The following is an 18,594-nucleotide window of genomic DNA, read 5'->3' as shown; positions in this document are numbered from 1 at the left end:
CTGCAAACTCCACACTCTGAGCACCAAGCACCACTGAGGAGACCTCAGACACTGCCTGCACTGGCCGTCTCTCACAATGTTCGGAGAACTCATGCCTCCAGGTGGGTGCAGGGTGGCTGGGACTAAAGGCCCCTTTACATTTAGCGATGAACCAGCGATCCCGACCACGATATGACCCGACAGATCTCACCAGCGATGCAGCAGCGCTCGGCAGTCGCTCTTACCTTTCAGACGCGGCGAGGGTGTCCATCTTCCGCCTGCATCCATGGCTCACTCGTTGGCGCCAGCAGGAAGCCGACGATGAGAAATGGACCAGGCCAATCTCGCGCGATCAGCGATAGCCAGCGGGGGAGCTGGTCGGAGGTAAGTATCACATGTAGCGATATCGCTAGCGTTATCGCTGCTGCGTCACAAAATCGGTGACGCTTTAGCGATATTGCTAGCGATATCGCTATGTGTAAAGTCCCCTTAAGTCTCTGGGGTGGGAGTGTGGGACACTGTGAGACTGCCGGCTGCCCGTTCTAACCTGCACACCGAATGCAAGATGGGAAGTAGGAGCTGGAGACGCAAGATCAGCCAAGAGACGAGATAAGAAATCACGCCCCTCAGCCTGTATGTGGGTCACCCTCCCAGGGCTGTGGAGTACTCGGTACCGGGCCGGTGTCAGGGGAATGGGTCACAGCAGTGTTGACCCGGTCCATGGCCCTGGGCGCCCAAGCAATGGGAGATGTAGTTAATGGTAGAATAGTTCGTGACACCACCCGTGGTGTTTGGCAAGTATGGTGTTAGGCCAACGCTGCATACAGATCCGCTGGGACTGATGGTAGGGTTCAGCAAAGAGGTAAAAGCTCCCCACAGGTGGAGCTGTAGTCCCAGGGCAGTGTAGATGTAACCAGCACGGGGATGTAGCAGTGCTGGAGGCGTAGGGAACAGACATACTTAGTGTATGCAGTCCAGGGTCCTGATTACAGATGGTATTGAAGCAGGTTAGCCTGGAAGCAGATCAGGATTCTCTCTCTCAGCAGAAGGGCTGTGCAGTCTCCTTCCTAGCGCCTTGTGGTGTGAAGCTCCCCAGTACTTAGTTACTCTTGAATGCCTCTCTTCAGATGTTCCTAGAGCTATACTTGTATGACAGACAGCTGTAGCCTCTCTCGGGGACTCCTCTCCTGAGTCCTAGCTCTCTGTCCAATTGCTGTTGTGTCCCAAGTCTTTGCTGGGAGCAGGGCATTTACAGCCTCCTACTCCTCTGGTATCTGTGTCAGGACCGTCAGTATCCGTACCACCGTGGAGACCAGGCTCCAGTTCTGTGCGCTCTCAAGCTGAGGGAGCTCGCCTTCTACAGCTCGACCTCCAGCTTCGTACCTCCCGTCTGCACACTTCACCCTCCGCTGACTATCTGCTCCTTCTTCCTCCTGGCCCTCAGAGGACACTCCTCACCAGAATCCTGGTTCAGAGTTCCCCCTGCTGGCCCGGAGTGGAACTGTGCTGCATGCATTAGGTTAACTGCTGGAGAGACCCATCACTGCTTCCAAGCCTGGCATTACCCTCCCCTGGAGGAAGGCAAAGCCAGTGTGGCGACCATACCCCTGGGGGCGCTACATTCCCCCCTAGTGAAAGTCAGCACTCCTGGGCTGAACAAGAAACATGAAAAACAACATATATAACATATAAACAACAATCATTGTACAAGATTTGAAAAAGGTAAAAATATACAAAAACCAAGTGTTCAAAAATGGTCCTATGATAACAAGTCCAACATCAATGTCCATGGTCCATTCCTGGCAAGTGGTAAACTATTTATAAAGAAAGTTTTTGACCACACACAAGTCCTGTGGTTCAGTGTCCATAAAACAAAACTGGTAACTTTCAAAGGGAACTCTTACAGGTTACCTGTAGGCACAAAACTTAGAAAACAGTTACATATTTACATTCAATTTCAATATTTACACGTTACTTTAGATGCGGAACCTAACTGGCAGTACACCCTGTGTGGTACGAGTGGATCTGCGTAACACTGGTACTGTAGTGGGCCTTACTGTTTGTCTGGTTCTAACTACCGGTGTAGTGTGTAATGCTCTAGATACGCTCCTAGTAATTCTACATGGCACAGGGATACGTGACTGTCTATTAACTCTTGGACTCACCATAGGCACAACAGGATCACCACTGGCAGGCGAGGGTTCTCTGGCTCCACTGCTGGTGTGGCTTCTGCTACCTGATTTTCCTGATCCTCTCGAGTCACATCCTCCTGTGCTTCCACTTGGGGGAATAATAAGACTGGCACCACTATTGCATCATTAATTCTAGTCCAGTTCGCAGGGAACTCCCCAAGCACTGTGCTGACCTTCTCTTCTTTCTCTACAGGTTGGATGTCATCTGACTCTTCTGCTCTTGCTTTCAGCTGGTCAGGGCATAACTTCAAGTGGTCCCTGGATACCGCTCCTGAGGTCTCTCCTCCATCTTTACTAACAAGGCAGACTTTGGTATTATCAAAGTTTGAGGGCAGAATGGTATAAGGTTCAGCCTCCCATTGATCATCCAGCTTGTGCAACCTCCTCTTCCTTTTGAGGACTTGTTCTCCCGGCGAAAAGGGGACAGCACGTGCATTCTGATTGTAAAGCTTCTCCTGCTTTTGTCTTGCCTGGGCCAGACTCTTCTCCACACACTCCTGTACTCTTCTGTACTGCTGCTGCCTCTCCTTGTCCCAGTCAGCATCTGGCGACGTTACTTCAGGCATCAGGACTCCCATGTCCAAATCCACAGGCAGCCTACCCGGTCTTGCTCTCATCAGGTATGCTGGAGTACAGTTGGTAGAGTTCACTGGATTATGGTTGTAGAGATCTACCAGGTCTGGCAACTTTTCTGGCCACAGATTCCTCTCCTCAAAGGGCAGCATCTTCAGTAGATCAATCACTACCTGGTTCATCTTCTAGCACGTGCCATTGGTCTGTGGGTGATAAGGTGTTGTCCGGATCTTCTTACAACCATACAAGTTGCAGAACTCATGGAACACTTCTGCCTCGAAAGCTGGACCTTGATCTGTGAGTACTCTTTCAGGATACCCATGTGGCCTACAGAAGTGCTGTTGGAAGGCTCTGGCTGCTGTCCTGGCAGTTAGATCTTTGACGGGTACAACTACCAGGAATCTTGAGTAGTGATCCACAATGGTAAGAGCATAGATGTAGCCCGACCGGCTTGGAACCAGCTTCACATGGTCCAGGGCTACCAACTCCAGTGGCTGTTTGGTGATAATTGGTTGCAGGGGAGCTCTCTGGCTGTCTCGATCCTTTCTGCGCAGGTTACATCGTTCACACTCCCGGCACCACCTCTCAATGGCTTTCCTCATACCAGCCCAGTAGAACCTCTCTCGGAGCAATGTTTCCAACTTCTTCCACCCGAAGTGTCCAGCTCCATTGTGGTATGCTTCAGGACCATTGATGCCTCTCTCTTTGGGACTATCACCTGCCAAACCAGCTCATGAGTGCGGGCATTGATACTCCTCCGACACAGCTTCCGTTCATAAATGAACAGCCGACCCTTCTCCTTCCACAGCTACTGGGTTTCTTCAGGAGCATCCGACTCTGGGCGTGAGTCAGCTTGTAGCAGTAGCTCCATCACCAGGCGGACTGCCGGGTCATTATCTTGCGCTTCGGCCCAGTCATGATGGGGCAATGGATTCAGGGTGACTTCCTTCAAGCCAGAACAAAACCGTTGGCACAACCCTGATAACCGGAGGTGGTGCACAAGTAGGATCCCTATCCGTGAACTTCAATTTATATAGACTTGGCACACACCAAAAAGATTCTGATGCAGAAAGGTGGTTTTAATGAATTGCAGTACATACATACAGACGTTTCGGTCTAGGACCTTCATCAATGTACAATAAGTTGTACTGTGAGCTCTTAGTGCACCCTTGGATTCGCGATGGATACTGCGTCCACTTGTCATATAGAATCACGTGGGACGGCCGCAGGTGCCTCCTTGCAGTATTGGTGTCTCCCTTAACCCCTTCCTGACATCCGACGTACTATCCCGTCCATGGGACCCGGGCCCCTATGCCCATGGACGGGATAGTACGTCTACCGCGATCAGCGGCGCCCACGTGGTGAGCGCCGCTGATCGCGGCCGAGTGTCAGCTGATTATCACAGCTGACACCCGGCACTATGTGTCAGGGGCGGTCACGGACCGCCCCCGACACGTTAACCCCTTGCACACCGCGATCAAACATGATCGCGGTGTACCGGGAGTTAAAGGGAAGCATCGGCAGGGAGGGGGCTCCCTCCGTGCTTCCCTGAGCCCCCCACGGCAGCGCAATGTGCAGCGCTGCTGCGGGGGGCTCCTTTCCTCCAGGCCCCCGAATCCAAGATGGCGACGGGGGCCTTCGGGTGCATGGAGGAAGCTGGCTTCCTCAGTGCCTGCAAAGCGCAGGCAAGAGGAAGTCTTCTTCAATGCCTGTGACAGATTGCTGATCTGTCACAGTGACCTGTGATGTGACAGATCAGCGATCTGTCACAGGACAGTGATGTCCCACCTGGGACTATGTAATAAAGTAAAAAAAAAATTAAAAAAAAGTGTAAAAATAATTTTAAAAAAATCGCCAAATAAATTAGTAAAAAAAAAAAAAAAAATATTCCCCAATAAATTCATTTTTTGAAAATAAAAAAACCCAAAACAATAAAAGTACACATATTAGGTATTGCCGCGTCCGTAACGACCCGCCCTATAAAACTGTCCCATTAGTTAACCCCTTTAGCGAACCCCTTAGAAAATAAAAATAAAAAACGAAGCAAAAAATAATGATTTATTATCATACCGCCAAACAAAAAGTGTAATAACGCGCGATCAAAAAGACGCATATAAATATCCATGGTACCGCTGAAAACTTCATCTTGTCCCGCAAAAAACGAGCTGCCACACAGCATCATCAGCGAAAAAGTAAAAAAGTTATAGCTCGCAGAATAAAGCGATGCAAAAATAATTATTTTTTATATAAAATAGTTTTCATTGCATAAAACCGACAAAACATAAAAAAACGACCTAAATGAGGTATCGCTGTAACCGTACTGACCCGAAGAATAAAACCGCTTTATCAATTTTACCGCACACGGAACGGTGTAAACGCACTCCCCCAAAAGAAATTCATGAAACGCTGGTTTTTGTTCATTCTGCGTCCCAAAAATCGGAATAAAAAGCGATCAAAAAATGTCACGTGCCCAAAAATGGTACCAATAAAAACGTCAACTCGTCCCGCAAAAAATAAGACCTCACATGACTCGGTGGGTCAAAATACGGAAAAATTAGCTCTCAATATGTGGTGATGCAAAAACTATTTTTACAATAAAAAGCGTCTTTTAGCGTGCGACAGCTGCCAAAAATAAAAACCGCCATAAATAGTAAATCAAACCCCCCGTTATCACCCCCTTAGTTAGGGAAAAATAATAAAATTAAAAAAATGTATTTATTTCCATTTTTCCATTAGGGTTAGGGTTAGGGCTAGGGTTAGGGCTAGGGTTAGGGCTTGGGTTAGGGCTAGGGTTAGGGCTGAGATTAGGGTTAGGGGTGTGTTGGGGTTCGGGTTGGAGTTAGAATTGGGGGTTTCCACTGTTTGGGCACATCAGGGGCTCTCCAAATGCAACATTGCGTCTGATCTCAATTCCAGCCAATTCTGAGTTGAAAAAGTCATATGGTGCTCCTTCCCTTCCAAGCTCTGCCATGCGCCCAGTGTTTTACCCCCACATGTAGGGTATCAGCCTACTCAGGACAAATTGCAAAACAATTTTTGGGGTCCAATTTCTCCTGTTACCCTTAGGAAAATAAAAAATTGGGCGCAAAAATATCATTTTTGTGGAAAAAAATGATTTTTTTATTTTCACGTCCGAGCGTTATAAACTTCTGTGAAGCACTTGGGGGTTCAAAGTGCTCACCACACATCTAGATAAGTTCCGTGGGGGGGTCTAGTGTCCAAAATGGGGTCACTTGTTGGGAGTTTCAATAGTTTAGGTACATCAGGGGCTCTCCAAACGCACATGACACCCGCAGACCATTCCATCAAAGTCTGCATTCCAAAATGGCACTGCTTCCCTTCCGAGCCCCGACGTGTGTCCATACAGTAGTTTTCTCCCACATATGGGGTGTCAGCGTACTCATGACAAATTGGACAACAACTTTTGCGGTCCAATTTCTCCTGTTACCCTTGGGAAAATGAAAAAATTGGGGACTATTTGATCATGTTTGTGGAAAAAATACGATTTTTTTATTTTCATGCCCGGGCATTATAAACTTCTGTGAAGCCCTTGGGGGTTCAAAGTGCTCACCACACATCTAGATAAGTTCCTTAGGGGTTCTCGTTTCCAAAATGGGGTCATATGTGGGTGTTTCCACTGTTTAGGTACATTAGTGGCTCTCCAAAGGCAACATGACACCCGCAGACCATTCCATCAAAGTCTGCATTCCAAAACGTCACTACTTCCCTTCCGAGCCCTGACGTGTGTCCATACAGTAGTTTTCTCCCACATATGGGGTGTCAGCTTACTCAGGACAAATTGGACAACAACTTTTGGGGTTCAATTTCTCCTGTTACCCTTGGGAAAATAAAAAAATTGGGGAATAATTGATCATGTCTGTGGAAAAAATAAGATTTTTTTATTTTCATGCACTGGCATTATAAACTTCTGTGAAGCCCTTGGGGGTTCAAAGTGCTCACCTCACATCTAGATAAGTTCCTTAGGGGGTCTAGTTTTCAAAATTGGGTCATTTGTGGGGGGTTTCCACTGTTTAGGTACATTAGGGGCTCTCCAAAGGCAACATGACACCCGCAGACCATTCCATCAATGTCTGCATTCCAAAACGTCACTACTTCCCTTCCGAGCCCCGATGTGTGTCCATACAGTAGTTTTCTCCCACATATGGGGTATCAGCATACTCAGGACAAATTGGACAACAACTTTTGGGGTCCAATTTCTCCTGTTACCCTTGGGAAAATAAAAAAAATGGTGACTAAAATATCATTTTTGTGGAAAAAAATGATTTTTTTATTTTCACGTCCGAGCGTTATAAACTTCTGTGAAGCACTTGGGGGTTCAAAGTGCTCACCACACATCTAGATAAGTTCCTTGGGGGGTCTAGTTTACAAAATGGTGTCATTTGTGGGGGGTTTCCACTGTTTAGGTACATCAGGGGTTTTCCAATCGCGACATGGTGTCCGATCTCAATTCCAGCCAAAAACGTCAAATGGCACTGCTTCCTTCTGAGCTCTGCCATGCGCCCAAATAGTGGTTTACCCCCACATGTGGGGTATCAGCGTACTCAGGACAAATTGCACAATAACTTTTAGGGTCCTGTTACCCTTGGGAAAATAAAAATTGGGGTGAAAAGATCATTTTTGTGGAAAAAATATGATTTTTTAATTGTACCGCTGTACGTTATAAACTTCTGTAAAGCCCTTGTGGGTTCAAAGTTCTCACCACATATCTAGATAAGTTCCTTGGGGGGTCTAGTTTCCAAAATGGGTCACTTGTAGGGGGTTTCCACTGTTTAGGTACATAAGGGACTCTCCAAACGTGACATGGCGTCCGATCTGAATTCCAGCCAATTTTGCATTGAAAAAGTCAAACGGCGCTCCTTCCATTCTGAGCTGTGCCATGCGCCGAAACAGTCGTTCCCCCCACAAATCAGGTATCAGCGTACTCAGGACAAATTGCACAATAACTTTTGCAGTCCAATTTCTCCTGTTACCCTTGGTAAAATAAAAAAAATTGAACCTGAAGTATTTTTTTTGTGAAAAAAAGTTAGATGTTCATTTTTTTTTAAATATTCAAAAAAATTCCTGTGACGCACCTAAAGGGTTAATAAACTTCTTGAATGTGGTTTTGAGCACCTTAAGGGGTGCAGTTTTTAGAATGGTGTCACTTTTGGGTATTTTCTATCATATAGACCCCTCAAAGAGGCTTCAAATGTGATGTGGTCCTAAAAATAAAATGGTGTTGTAAAAATGAGAAATCACTGGTCAACTTTTAACCCTTATAACTTCCTAACAAGAAAAAATTTTGGTTCCAAAATTGTGCTGATGTAAATTAAACATGTGGGAAATGTTAGTTATCAAGTTTTTTGTGTGCCGTATCTCTGTGATTTAAGGGCATAAAAATTCAAAGTTGGAAAATTGCGAAATTTTCAAAATTTTTGCCAAATTTCCATTTTTTCACAAATAAACGCAAGTTATTTGAATGAAATTTTACCACTATCATGAAGTACAATATGTCACAAGAAAACAATGTCAGAATCACCGGGATCCATAGAAGCATTCCAGAGTTATGACCTCATAAAGGTACAGTGGTCAGAATTGTAAAAATTGGCCCGGTCATGAACCCTTGGGGGTGAAGGGGTTAAAGCCCAGTCACTAAGAGCTCACAGTACAACTTATTGTACATTGATGAAGGTCCTAGACCGAAACGTCTGTATGTATGTACTGCAATTCATTTAAACCACATTTCTGCATCAGAATCTTTTTGGTGTGTGCAAATTCCTTCAAGCCAGACCGTATGTCTCTCACCCCCTGAGCACGCTGGGCCACCAGTTATCAGTGGAAGGGAGGCAACTGTATCTCTTCCAGAGCCTCTGGGTCTTCTCCTGCATCTGGCAGATTAGGCATCCTGGATAGCGCATCTGCATTGGCATTCTTGTGCCCTGCTCGGTACTTGATAGTAAACTCGTAGTTAGACAGCCGAGCCATGCACCGCTGCTCCAGGGCACCCAGTTTTGCAGTGTCCAAGTGGGTCAACGGATTGTTGTCCGTGAAGATTGTAAACTTGGCAGAAGCTAGGTAATGCTTGAACCTTTCGGTAACAGCCCAGATTATGGCAAGGAACTCCAGCTTGAAAGAACTGTAATTATTCGGGTTCCTCTCAGTGGGACGCAGCTTCCTGCTGGGGTAGGAGATCACTCTCTCTTTTCCGTTCTGTACCTGCGATAGTACTGAGTACTGCTCCTAATCCCACGTTGCTGGCATCCGTGTACAGCACAAAGGGTTTGTCATAATCTGGGTAAGCCAGAACTTCGTCACCTGTGAGAGCCATCTTCAATCTGGTGAAGGACCTCTCCAACTCTTCTGTCCATTCAAAGGTGGAATTTTTCTGCTTGTTCTTCTTGGACTGACCCACCAGAAGGTTTTGCATAGGGGTGGCTATTTCAGTAAAGCCCTTGATGAATCTTCGGTAATAACCTACCAGTCCAAGGAATTGGCGAACTTCATGGAGGTTGCTGGGCTTCGGCCAGTCCCGGATGATTGTAACCATATCATGATCTGGTGCCACACCTTCTGCACTGACCACATGACCGAGGTACTGTACCTTGTGCTTCAGGAGGTGGCATTTGGAGGGCTTCACCTTCAGGCCAAAATTGGACAATGCTTCAAACACTTCAGCCAGGTGTTCCAGGTGATCTTCATAGGTTTTGGAGAAAACAATTACATCATCCAGGTACAACAGGACTGTTTCAAAGTTCATGTGTCCCAGGCAGCACTCCATCAGCCGTTGAAATGTTCCTGGGGCAGTGCAGAGCTCAAATGGCATATAATTGAACTCACAGAGACCCATTGGGGTGGTAAATGCGGTTTTCTCCTTATCTGCCTCTGCCACGGGAACCTGCCAATACCCACTGGTGAGATCCAAGGTGGAAAAGTAATTAGCAGTTTTAAGTGCAGCTAAGGATTCCTCAATCCTGGTAATGGGTAGGCATCTTTATGTGAAAGGGCAGAGTCACACTGGCAAATTTTTCGTCCGAGAATCGGATCGTAAAACTTGCAGTGGCTGTCTGCTCTCTTGACCTGGGCTTGACAGCTGCATAGTAATCCATCATGCTGTCATTCTCAGGTCAGGAGAGGTGCCGGCCAGTCCGTGCTATGCAATGCGATTATCGCATGAGAAATTTGGCAGTGTGACTCCAGCCTAATGCTGTTAATTTTCCTGTAATCAACACACATTCTCATGGTACCATCCTTTTTCTTTACAAAAACTATGGGAGCTGCCCATGGGCTACAACTGTCCCTGATAACCCCAGCTTCCTTCATCTCTTTCAGCATACTCTTAGCACATTGGTACTGTGTTGGGGGTATAGGTCTGTACCTCTTCTTTATGGGTGGATGGTCTCCTGTGGTCGGATATGATGTTGAACCCCTTTTGCCTGCCCAAAATCTAGGCAATCTCTGGTATGACGGTGTAGAGTCAGTTCCCACCTGCAGTTGCTGGCATCACTCTTCTAGCTGTTTCACAGGGCCATTGTCCTCCACCAGATCGGATGAGACCAAAGGCTCTGCTGCCTGCAAGGAGTTATTATTAACAGTGAGCAGCTTAGCAACTGTGGCGTACCGAGGTATTGTGGCTTCCTCCTCCCCACACTTCAAAAGGCGTACAGGTACTCTCCCCTTTTGTACATCAACCACCCCTCTGGCTGTCAGGACAGTGGGCCTGCTTTCGGAGTATACTGGTTCCACCAATGCCTGGTAATCCCTCCCTCTAAGGCCTATAGCTGCCCGACATCATATCAACATTTCACTCTTGGGGGTATTACAATGGGGAAAGCATCACTCACTCTGACGCTGCCAATCTCTCCGCCAGAGAATTCTACCTGTTGCCTTTGCATCAGGGCTCGGATCTCCTTCTGCAAGACTCGTTGTTCTCCGGAACCAGCAGTCTCAGCCACCTGTTACAACAAGACAATAACCTCGGACAGACAGTTTTCAATTGCATTTGTACCAAGAGTCATCATGGGATTGCATTCACGTCAGTCAATATCAACAACTATTAAACCTTGAGACTTTAACTCTACCCGCCTCACCTTAACAGTAATTTCCTTGCACCCAATCTGCGGCAAGGTATGACCGTTACTAGCAACTACTGTTAGCTCATCAGTTGGGCCACGGGTAAGCTCGGAATCAGCCCAATATCTCTTGTACAGAATGTACGGCATAGTGGTCACCTGGGAGCCAGTGTCCAACAAAGCGTTCATAGGGATGACATCAATCACCACAGGAAGGATCGGTCTCCCTCCCACATACTTGGCTCGCCAGTTCCTTGGGCCTGCTGAACCTACTCCTGGGGGTTGGCCCTCTGCCCCAGGGGTTGCTCATTTAAAGGACAGTACCTTGCAATATGACCTGCCTTGTAACAGCGGCGACAGATGGGACGTCGGTCCTGGTCATAGCGATCATTGTTCCTTCCTCGAAGTGGCAGGGTTCTCCTCCTCCGGAGCCACGGGACATCCTCTGGACTGGAAGCAAGCTTGATCTTGTCTTTGGAGGACACTTGCAAGGACTGCACGGTTTTGGTAAGTGCAGCCATCCGCTTGGTCAGCTCCTGGACTTGAAGACGCAGCTCCTCAGTTGGATCTTTATCCAGAGTCTGTGCATCAGCCTCCACAGGGATGGAAGGGAAAGACGTTGCTTCCTGATGGTAGGTGATTGCTGGGCGCCTAGGGGGCGCTGGCCGGCTGTCAATGGACTCCTGCAGTACCCGAATAGCCCTGTCCTTAAATTCAGCAAAGTCCAGATCAGGGCTTTGCAGGGTTATAATACGCAACTGTCCTCTGTGGGTACTAGATAGGAGTCCTTCAATTAACTGCTCCTTCAACAGTTTATCTTCTTCCTTTACGCTGTCAGGATCAACTTGCTTAACTGCTCGTAGCGCCTCCTGCAGGTTGAGGGCATAGTCCCTGATACTGTCCTGCGCCTTCTGTTTACAGCCAAAGAACCTCATCTTGATTTAAGCTGCAGCGCGGGTGTCAAAGGTGCTCTTCAGTTTGGCCAGGACCTTTGCAACAGTCTCTTTGTCAGTGTTCTGCCAGGCTTTCACTTCTCTCAGTGCTGCACCCGTTAGCTGTCCAATCAGGATGTTTACTTTCTGGCTTTCAGACAGAGGGTAGACTTTGAACAAACTGCACAGTCTCTCTTTAAATTCACCCAGGGTGTGTGACTCACCCGAGTACTGCGGTAGCCAGGCCGCTCCCGGTATGTAGGGCATGGATAGCGGCATTATGGGGACCGCTGCGGCGGGCCCTCCTCCTGGCGGTACCGCGGGGTAGCAATGGCGTCTGCCGCTGCATTGGCTTGCGGCGCGGACATCTTCTCCCCCCCAAGTTAACGTTAGCCAGGGCCGGGGGTTGTGTGAGCTCACCGGCGGCCGCTTCACAGGCCCGACGCTCCGGGCTGTAGGTCTCAGCTCCTCCTCTCGCGCGCTGTCCTCTCTTCCCGCGCGGCACTTCACTTCTTCGCGCTCTGCGGCAGGCTCCACCCACGAAGGCCCGCCACAAACACAGTTTATGGCACACAGGACCCGGGGATACCGGGCTCCGTAATCCTGTTCGTGTCGTCAAGTTGGGTCACCCTCCCGGGGCTGTGGGGTACTCGGTACTGGGCCGGTGTCAGGGGAATGGGTCACAGCAGCGGTGACCTGGTCCGTGGCCCTGGGCGCCCAAGCAATAGGAGATGTAGTTAATGGTAGAATAGTTTGTGACGCCACCCGTGGTGTTTGGCAAGTATGGTGTTAGGCCAACGCTGCATACAGATCCGCTGGGACTGATGGTAGGGTGCAGCAAAGATGTAAAAGCTCCCCACAGGTGGAGCTGTAGTCCCAGGGCAGTGTAGATGTAACCAGCACGGGGATGTAGCAGTGCTGGAGGCGTAGGGAACAGACAAGACACAGCGGTTGCAGTTTCTGTACCTTTACTTAGTGTATGCAGTCCAGGGTCCTGATTACAGATGGTATTGGAGCAGGTTAGCCTGGAAGCAGATCAGGATTCTCTCTCTCAGCAGAAGGGCTGTGCAGTCTCCTTCCTAGCGCCTTGTGGTGTGAAGCTCCCAAGTACTTAGTTACTCTGGAATGCCTCTCTTCAGATGTTCCTAGAACTATACTTGTATGACAGACAGCTGTAGCCTCTCTCGGGGACTCCTCTCCTGAGTCCTGGCTCTCTATCCAATTGCTGTTGTGTCCCAAGTCTTTGCTGGGAGCAGGGCATTTACAGCCTCCTACTCCTCTGGTATCTGTGACAGGACCGTCAGTATCCGTACCACCGTAGAGACCAGGCTCCAGTTCTGTGCGCTCTCAAGCTGAGGGAGCTCGCCTTCTGCAGTTCGACCTCCAGCGTCGCACCTCCCGTCTGCACACTTCACCCTCCGCAGACTATCTGCTCCTTCTTCCTCCTGGCCCTCAGAGGACACTCCTCACCAGAATCCTGGTTCAGAGTTCCCCCTTCTGGCCCGGAGTGGAACTGTGTTGCATGCATTAGGTTAACTGCTGGAGAGACCCATCACTGCTTCCAAGCCTGGCATTTACCCTCCCCTGGAGGAAGGCAAAGCCAGTGTGGTGGCCATAACCCTGGGGGCGCCACATATGCATGCCCTCAGGGATGATAAGAGTTCTTCGTCATATGTGCTGGTATAACACTACCAGCTCAGTCAGCATGTACTGTAGAAGTGGCAGATCCAGCCCAATTTGCTAGGTTTTTATTATAGGGCAGTGCCACATCAAAACTAGAAGTGGGTGGGGGAGGACAAAACAGGAAGATACATTTCCTACCAATGGCCATACAGAACACCTGAATGGAAAGATCTGTGAGGAGCTAACCACCCCTTAGTTATAGACAGCAATGCAATGGACCAGAATTTAACCCCGTTCAGCTCAGGGAAAAAATGAAATTGAAGGAACATTTAACCCCTCCCCTCCAGACACCTAGGCTCTGCAATCAGGGACCCCTTTCCCATTCAGCTTATGGTCCTACAGGAGGAAGTAAAAAAGGCCCAAACCTGGGGTGCACTTTGCTGTAAAGATACAATAAGTCCAACACAATCACTAAAAGAACCAGAATGCAGGTCATTCCCTTGCATTCCATGCAGGTTCGAGCACTGAGCCCGCATGTTTTCCATGACATCAGCTGATTTGATCAGCTGACATGTGCCCCTAACAGCTGAGGTTGAAATTGCGACCCACCCACCGCTGCTTACATGTTAAATGCCACTGTCAATCTCCGACAACGGCATTTAACATGGCCATGTTAGAAGCATATCACTAATCCCACCCATCGGCGCCCCTGTCACATGATCGCATGGCGCCAATGGGTTGGCATGACAACCCGGGGTCTGCAGGAGACTCCTGTGGTTGTAATTGCTGATCTGCTATAAGAGCCTCGTGGCGGTCACTCGTAGCAGATAGTAAGTTCTGCTACACATAGGCAGGCCTGAAGCGATCAGATCACGGCTTCAAGGCTCCTAAGGAGATTATTAAAGCTAGAGAAAAGTAGAAAAAAATGTTTAAAAAAATGTTTAAAAATATAAAAGTTCAAATCACCCTCACTTTTGCCCCATTCAAAATAAAACAATTAAAAAAATACCTGATCTATTGAGCTATAAAAAGAATTACCGCAATCCGATCAGCAAACAGCGTAACGAGAAAAAAAATCATTTACGCTTTTTGGGTCGTCACAACATTGCAATAAAATGCAATAACAAGTGATCAAAACATCGTATCTACACCAAATTGATGTCAATAAAAACAAAAAATAAGGTCTCACCCAGCCTTAGATCCCTGAAAACAGGGGTCTCGGAAAATGGCGCCATTTTCTTTTTTTTTTACAATTTTTTTTTTCACCACTTAAATAAAAAGAACCTATACATTTTTGGTATCTGCAAACTAGTAATGACCTGTAAAATCATAATGATAGTTTCAGTTTTTCCCTGGCATGACTCAAACCCCTTATGGGAAAGATGGGCTCCTCGGACCAACAGGCCTTCCTCGTGGCCTTCTGAAAGTTCTTTGATGAGCTGAATCCGGAATTTTCTGCAACATCTTCCCTTCCCAGCCTCCAGGAACAGCCCACACAGGTGACGTTTATGAGGAAACCATCACGTCTGCTCCTGTCCTTCCAAAGACCACCCCTTTGCTAGCCTATTTAGGCAGCAACCCTTGCAGAATCCATGAAGGTTTACAGTGTTTGGGAGGAAGAGCAGAAGCTGGAGCTTGCGAGAATAGATTGAGGTATTCTTGCGGTTGTGTGGAGCATCCTGACATTCTTTGTCCTGAAAAAGCCTAAAAACCTCCAAAGCCTTGGGTCAGTAGGAGAGGCTGCCCTTGGCGAGAGTACTCCCTCTCCACCGATGACTGCGACTGTATCCGTGGCAAGTGGAGATTTCAGTTCGTGGGGAGAGATGTATCAGCAAGCCGCAAAATTCGGAGTCAGATTCCTGTCCAACAGTTCTAGAATCCGGTGAGGGTGTTGTTAGGTGAAGGACGAGTCCTACTGGGGCGCCCACCTGGGCCTGGGGGTACTCGGTACCGGGCCGGTTCTTAAGGGGATGTGTCACGGCAGCAGTTACCTGGTCCTTGGCCCTGGGCGTCCAATGAAAATGATGATAAGGGGATAATAAAGTTTATGAAAGATAGTTCGTGACGCCACCTGTGGTATTCGGTAATTAGATGTTAGCCGACGCTGCTTGAAGACACCGCTGGGGCTGATGATGATGATGCAGCAGAGTTGTTACAGCTCTCCACAGGTAGAGCTAAGCCCCAGGGCAGTAATAGTGTAAAATGATGGTGATGATGGTTGTAGTGCAGGGCTGAGGTGATGCAGCAAATAAACAGGAGGACACAACGGGGTGCAGTCTTCACACTTTTACTCACAGTTTGAGGTGCAGACCAGGGCACTGAGTACAGATGATAATGGAGATCCAGCCAGCCTGGAAGCTGTCTTGATCCCAGTGCAGGTTTTGACCTGCACGTCAGGGGTTAATGTCTTGAGCCCAGTGCAGGCTTTGACTTGCACGTCTGGGGTTACTTATTGTGGCCTCTCTTTGGTTCAGGGAGAGCTTCTTATAGCCCTGGGAAACTCCAATCCCCGTCAGTTATACTTTTGCCTTTGGCTGAGTGTGGTGACCCCTGTGTGCCTGTGCCTGTTTGTTGTCTTCTAGCTTGCTTATATGGTTCTGACCCAGTTCTGTCCCCCGTTGTGAGTTTGCCTGTTGATTCTGTACTGTATATCTGTTTCGCTGGTTTCTGACTTCTTGGCTACGTCCTGACTATCCGTTCAGTCTAATCCTAATCCTTTGGTATTGTCGTGCTATCTCATGCTTTGACCCCGGCCTGATCTGTTTACGTTCCTGTCTATGCCCCTTGGTAATTTTGTCCCGTAGTTACCCTGCTAGGAATTTTCCTTCAGCTCCTAGCTCTCTGACGTTTAGGCCACGCCCCCAGCAGTCATGTGCTTCAGGTCCTTCTGGTCTAAAGCATGCATCTTCTCTGCTGCGGCCCACTACACAGGTATCTCTGAGCACAGTTTGTCTTACTCAGAAAACGCGCACTGGCTCAGTGAGCAAGTGCAGTGCGGTCTCCTGACAGAAGCAACTTAGGATCCACTAAGGCCTCTTTCACACATCAGGTTTTCGCCGTCAGGCGCGATCCGGCGCTTTTGACAGAAACCGGATCCGGCGAAATGCAATGCCGGATCCGGTTTCCCCCCCATTGACTTGCATTTGCGCCGGATCGCGCCGGATGGCCATGCGTTTCATCCGGTTTTCGCCGGATCCGGCAATGTGTCGCAATGTGTCGCGATCCGGCGTCTGGAAAAAACGTCTACTGTAACGTTTTTTGTCTCCGGCGAAAAAGCCGGACACGCCGGATCCGGCGCGTCCGGCTTTTTCACACAATGAAAGCCTATGAGCGCCGCAATGCGCCGGATCTGGCGAAAGCCGGATCCGGCGGCCGGATCCGGTTTTTTGGTCTGAGCATGCTCAGTAGCTCTGCCCACAAGACATATATAAAAGCAAGACAGTGGGACCCACAGCCACACCCAACATGCCACCCAAGAAAGCAACCAAGCGAAGCAGGAGAAGGCAGGAGACCACTGCAGCACCATCAGCACCACCACCACCCCAAATGGAGCAGCAAATAGAACATGCTGAGGAGGGGAGGCCAGCAGCAGATGAGAGACGGTAATTATCAAATCCCCCATTCCTCCAAACTAGGGCCATGGAATATCAAGATATTCATTGGCCCTTTGTTTCTCTTTATTCAACAGCCGCCAAAGAGATGCAGCAGCAGCAGCAGCAGAAATGGCATCACTGGCAGCAGCAATACCCACAGCCATGGAGTCTGGCCATCAACAGGACAGCACATCTTCTTCTGGGAGCCCTCCCTCGCATCGTCAGCGTTTGACGGTAAGTTTTTATTTCCAAAATCCATCATCTCTGTAATATATGTCTATTCATTGCCTTTTATTTCAAAACAGGAATCACAAGATGAAGAGGAGCTCCCAGAAGAAGAAGGAAGGGGTGGACAGACACCTGGAGTGGGCTCACAATTCGTAAGTTTTTTGCATCAAACGCAGAAACACAACATCACACTACACACAACACATAGAAAACAATGTTCTGCAGACCACACACAGCAAACAAATGCCTACATCCAAAGACATAACATTTTTTGTTTTCTTCTCTAGTCTTCCCTATCTGGTGCTCGGCCAAGAGGTCCTCGCAGTGCCTCCCAGGGTCGTCGGCGACAGCAACGCGGCGGTCACCAGCGTGTAAGTATAAATATTTTTGCTTTGTTTTTTTGCACTTTTTATTTCATTTCTTTTGTGGAGGCTAATTATGTTATTTTTGTCTTTTTCTTTAACAGCCTTCACAGCGTGCTCCCGACTCTGACGGTGAGGATGGAGGGATTGATGTGGACCGCCTCATCGATCTCGTCAGAGAAAGGGAGCCGCTCTGGAATATGGCTGACCGCCGCCACGCTGACCTGATCATTACCCGACGACTCTGGGAGGAAATCTGTTCTCTCCTTGTGGGCCGCTGGGAGGACCTCGAAGCTCAGGCCCAGATTAAAGAGCGTAAGTATATACAGTAACGGTTGCTTGATGTAAACCAGTGTTTCCCGAACTCCAGTCCTCGTGGTCCCCACGGATCATGTGTTCAGGATTTCTATTTACTATGGAAATCCTGAAAACATGACCCCTGGGGACCATGAGGACTGGAGTTTGTGAAACACTGATGTTGTATACTAACCACTCCTTTCTCGTTTCAGGGAACAGAATTGTGAATCGGTGGCGGTCTGTGAGGGATCGTTTCAAGAAGGAGTTCAATAAAGAGATGCGGGCCCCGAGTGGATCTGGAGGACGCAGGAGCAAGTACAAGTACGCACAAGCCCTGTCGTTCCTCCGGGAAACAATGCTCACCAGAAGGTAAATATTACACACCACATGTGAAAAAAAATGTTAGATGTAACTTTTTTTTTCAGCCAGGGCCATACCATGTCAGTATTTTAATTGTTTTTTTTTCTCTTTATTCCACAGCACGGTGAGCAGCACTCGGGAGCCTGCACGATTGGACCCTTCTGAGGCGATCCCTGAGGAGACCGGCACCGAGGGACACTTCGACCGCCCCGGTACATCTGCACCTTCCCAGCCTTCCCACACATTCGACCCATCTGTCCCATCCACCAGCACAGGAGCATCGTGGCCGCCTACATTACATGAAGCTGCTGGTGAGGAGATCGCTTTCCCTTTACCCCACCCTTCTGCCCCTGCCGCCTCTAGTACACCTGCGGGTACTGGGCGGC

Source organism: Dendrobates tinctorius, unplaced genomic scaffold (genome assembly GCF_039654945.1).
Source record: "Dendrobates tinctorius isolate UK_male_01 unplaced genomic scaffold, ASM3965494v1 ptg000001l, whole genome shotgun sequence".
NCBI classification, from domain to species: Eukaryota; Metazoa; Chordata; class Amphibia; order Anura; family Dendrobatidae; genus Dendrobates; species Dendrobates tinctorius.
Note: the sequence above shows the minus strand (reverse complement) of the source record.